Here is a 5,104-nt window from a genome sequence, read left to right as displayed (position 1 = left end):
TCCCCACCACCCAGGATACCATTTCAATCTCAAAAACTCAGGACCTGATTTGCTCATGCATTGGTGACATTATTGTTATGGGTAAACTCCTATTAGTCAAATTTATAAAAAATGATGCTACAATCAGAATACTTGGTTGTATTTTACAGGGAAAATCATATTAAGAGAAGACTAACCATTCACATCCTTCAATCACGGCATTCTCTTCAGAAGACAAACTATCTATCCGATTGTTTAACGAGCCCAGAATCAGAAGTTGTTGACTAACAATATACAATTCCAGTTTTTAATGACATCAGTTTAAAATAACCTTACCAACTTCTGAATTAATCTATAGATTAAATGTAATCTCAATGAAAATATCAGAATTGGCAGGCCAACTCTAATGTTTAAATTAAACTACAAAGGACCTAGAATAGTCTAAAAACTTTTTAAAAAAAAAAAAAGAACAAATTAACATTGCCTAATTTTAACAGTTTTTATAACAATGTCACAATTATTATAAAACTAGTAATCAAGAAAGTATCATATTGTTATAAAGATAGACAAAAAGATCAGTGGAACAGAACAAAGAACCCAGAAACAAACAGATCTTCATATATGATCAATTTTCTTTTTTTTTGTGGCTGCCATTTATTTATTGGGTTCTTTTCTGCTCAGAGGATGTAGCAGGGGACTGTCTCTTGCTTATTGCTGTGTGTTCTGTAATATTTGTTGAATGAATGAACTCACACCGGTCTGAGATCTCCAAGCCTCCTCCCCAGGAAAACTCTGTGCCTCCCTAGGACTCCAGATCTGGAATCCATATATGATCAATTTTCAGTGAAGATGTCAAGGAAATCCAATGAAGAAAGAGTAGTCTTTTCAATAAATAGCGGTATATTATTAATTAGATATTTACATGCAAAAAAGGGGAAACTTGACTCTTTCTTTATATCATATTCAATAATTAATTCAGAAAGAACCACAGACCTAAATGTAGGAGCTAAAACTCTAAAACTTCTAGAGAAAAACATAGGAGAAAATCTTTGTTTTAGGGAATCTGTTTTATGTATTATAAGCTGCATCCCTGGCCTCTGCCCCCTTAGTATCAGTAGCAACCCCACATCATAGCCATGAAAAACATCTCCAGACATGGCCAAATGTTCCCTGGGGAGCAACTAGCCCCCATTTGAGAACCACTGGGTTATTTAAAGCACTAGTAACCAACCTTTTTGGCATCAGGGACTGGTTTCATGGAAGACAATTTTTCCATAGACCGGAGGTTGAGGTGGTGGGATGCTTTCAGGATAACTCAAGTGAATTACATTTATTATACTTTATTACTATTATTACATTATAATATATAATGAAATAATTATACAACTCACCATAATGCAGCATCAGAGGAAGCCCTGAGCTTCTTTTCCTACAACTAGATGGTCCCATCTGAGGGCGATGGGAGACAGTGACATCCAAAGTGTGTTGCTTATGTTCAGTCTGCTCTGTAATCTTGTTTTGGTTGCTGTCAGTGCAGAAAACTGTTTCACAAAGACAAAAATAAGATGCCAGAAATGAAAGTAGACGTTTTAGTACATTTGTGGCCATCTCAGGATATTCCGCCTTGTCTTTAATCCAGAATGTTTGGAGGTTTGAAGTTGTCTCAAACATACTTTTTTTTTTTTATTTGGAGTCTCACTCTGTCACCCAAGTTGGAGCGCCGTGGCATACTCATGGCCATCCCAGTGTCCACCTGCTGGGCTAGAACGATCCTTCCACCTCAGCCTTCCAAGTAGCTGGAACTACAGGAACGTATTAATTTTTTATGTATTAGAGACAAGGTCTCTCCAAGTTGCCAAGGCTGGTCTTGAATCCATGGGCTCAGGCAATCCACTTGCCTCAGCCTCCCAAAGTGCTGGGATTACTGGCTGAGCCAACAAGCCCAGCCTCAAACATGCTTTTAAGGCCACCATCATTTGCAATCTCAAGCAGTTGATCCTCTTCTAGCACAGAGTTGATTCACCTGGTTTATTCACAAACGGGGCGTGGATCCATTCTGTCCCAGTTCAGGAGTCTTTTGTGGCTGGGAAGTCATGCTCAAACTCTTTTAAAAGCAATAGGTGATCATGTACCAGGTGGGAGAAAGGCGGCCCTGACTCAGTCCCTTTTTAAATCTCTGCTAATATCTGAAACATGTCAAAAATCCCAATGTTCACTAGTCACCCCCATAATTCCAGTTTGGCTTTGAAGGTAGCCAGGTTATCTGCCTACTTGAACACAGTCGTTCTCCCATAAAGTGACAAGTCGAGTTCATTGAGCAGTTTGAATATGTCATACAAGTAAGCAAGTTTTGCGATCCGTTCTGTGTCACTGAAATGTGGTGACTGTTTTTCTCAAAGAAATTTCTGGAATGGCTCTCATACTCAGAAACTCTGGTCAGTGATCTACCTTTAGAAAGCCATCTCAGGGCTGGGTGCGGTGGCTCACACCTATAATCTCTGCACTTTGGGAGGCCGAGGTGAGAAGATTGCCTGAGCCCACAGGTTCGAGACCAGCCTAGGCAACTTGGTGAGACCTCATCTCTACAATAAATAAAAAAATTTATTTGCTCCCGGCCACTGCAGCCTTGACCTGCTGGGCTCTAGTGATCCTTCCGCCTCAGTCTTAAAAGTAGCTGGAACTACAGGCGTGCACTACCACGCCCAGCTAATTTTTTAATTTATTGTAGAGATGAGGTCTCACCAAGTTGCCCAGGCGGGTCTCGAACCCGCGGGCTTAAGCAAATCACTCACCTTACCCTCCCAAGGCGCAGGATTACAGGCTGAGCCACCGAGCCCAGCTCCAAATGAATTTTTTAAAAAAAAAGCAAAATTGGAGTGTTGAACCCAGGACTCTAATGAGAGAGATAGAGACCACAAAGAACCAGCTCCGATGCAAACACACGAGGGTCTTTATTCAGGCTCGAGTCTGGGCTCACACCCGAAGCAGCAGCTTCAGGGACGAGAGCCCTGATTCATAATGGCAAGCAGTTTTTATGCACAATTACAGAGGGAGGGGAAAGAACTTTAAACTTGATTTTACATGACGGGGTAATTTCTCCTAATGGGTACGGGAACACTTGGTATTGGTGGGTGCTGCCCGTGATTGACAGAAACCCACTTAATGGGCAGAGTGGAATGTTAGATAAGTTAGGTCCATTCAGTCCCTGCGTATGAAGTAACCTGAGCCGGCAGGCAAAGGGTTACATTAGCCCTTTAAGTTTCCATCCCAAGGTATGCTTAGGAAAGCTTGTTTGCTTAACATTTACATAACATAACATGGTCATTATGGGACAACAAAAGCCAAACTTAACAAAGTTTTAAATATGAATGCTGCAAACACATACAGTGAATGTGGGGTAGAAAATCATATACTAATTCTGGGAATTTATAAAATATCACAAGCGTATTATAGCAAGGCAGTTTCTTGTATAAAAGTCTTTGTTCCCTTCAGGTTTACATAGCCACTGCATGTAAATTATCACTGGGATAAAAACCGGTGATAGAGAGCAGCTGGCGCCTCTGAGTCTGCTGCCACCTTGTAGGAATGTCTGAAAGGGGCTTATCGCTTTATCATTTACATCCCGTTGTAAAAGCAGAAGTTAGCCTACTAATTTGGGGCTGACAATGCTTAACCCAAGAGTTCTAAATACAAACATCACTTAGGCCATTATACCATTGGTCATTACCCGGTACCCGACATATGCCTAATTCTACAGGGTCTGAGGTAGGATTTAAAGTACTAAGATTTCATTTGAGGTAGAATTTAAAGTACTAAGATTTCATAAAATACACGAGGTAGGAATACACAAAATATATAGTAAACATGAAGTAGGGATATATGAAATATAGTGAACTAAACACTACTTTTACAGCAAGTATGGTTTTTAAGTTTCCTGGTTTCTTGGGTCTCTCAATAGCATGCTCTTAACCTAAATCTATTTTTGTCCTCTCATTCCCCCCTTCTCATGAGGGTAGAGTGAATCTAATCTTAGATTCCTTTAACATGCTGAGTTGTCTAGGGATACCTGTTGATATTGTTGTTTGAGGACCATAACGTACACAGCGTTTATTCTGGTTTTTACAAAAGTTATTAGTTTGTTTATAATACATGGACCGAAGGTTAGCAACAACAAGAGTATGATCACAGGGCCTATTAAAGCAGACAATAGTGTGGTTAACCAAGGTGAGTAGTTTAACCAACTTTGAAGCCATCCTTGTCTCTGTTCTCATTCTAATTTCCGTTTGGCTAAGCCTTCGTGGACTTTGGCCATGGATTCTTTAACGACACCTGAATGGTCTGCATAGAAGCAGCACTCTTCTCCTAGTGCAGCGCACAGTCCACCCTGATGCAGGAATACTAAATCTAGCCCTCTACGATTCTGCAAGACCACTTCAGATAAGGAAGTTAAGGAATCCTGGAGATGAGAAATGGAGGTCTCTATTCTTTCAATGTCTTGATCTATGGCAGCCCTGAGGCCATCATATTGGTGGCTCTGCGCTGCTAGAGAGGCTATACCTGTCCCTGTTCCTGCCAGTCCGAGTCCAAAGAGGACTGCCAGGGTAATGGCGGTGACTGGCTCCCTCCTCTTTCTCTGGTGGGTACTGTTGCTATATCAGTGAAGTATGTCTTCATCAGTGTGGTAGAGGATTTTAGGGAGCAGTTGGACTAACACACAAAAGCCTCCCCTGGTTTGGCTTAGGACCTGTCCATGGAAGCAAGGAGTTAAACCTGTGGTACAGGCCCACCAACCGTCTCCAGGGGGCAGGTAATAGTCTGAGCTGGTTACTGGCAGCGTAGCATTGCATAGGGACTGAAATTCTGGTGGGGGCCTATGCATAGTCCTTGGCCCATCACCGATTGGAGAGTGAGCCCCTGAGTTGCCGGCTGCCATCTACAAGAACTGGAATTACGCTCAGTTGTATGATTCCCCATTACTGCAATTCCTTCATAATATGGGGGCTGGATGTTATAACATAACCAGCAAGACTGGGTAAATTCTGGCCTTGTGGTATTCAGGAACGTATAAGCTTGGGTAAGTAAGTTCCATAGTGGATGCATGGGGGGTCCGTGTATGGGTTTTAGG

This window comes from Carlito syrichta, unplaced genomic scaffold (genome assembly GCF_000164805.1).
Source record: "Carlito syrichta isolate Samal-C Ts95f unplaced genomic scaffold, Tarsius_syrichta-2.0.1 Scaffold314826, whole genome shotgun sequence".
NCBI classification, from domain to species: Eukaryota; Metazoa; Chordata; class Mammalia; order Primates; family Tarsiidae; genus Carlito; species Carlito syrichta.
The sequence above is the reverse complement of the archived record's forward strand: the minus strand, read 5'-3'. Positions refer to the sequence as shown.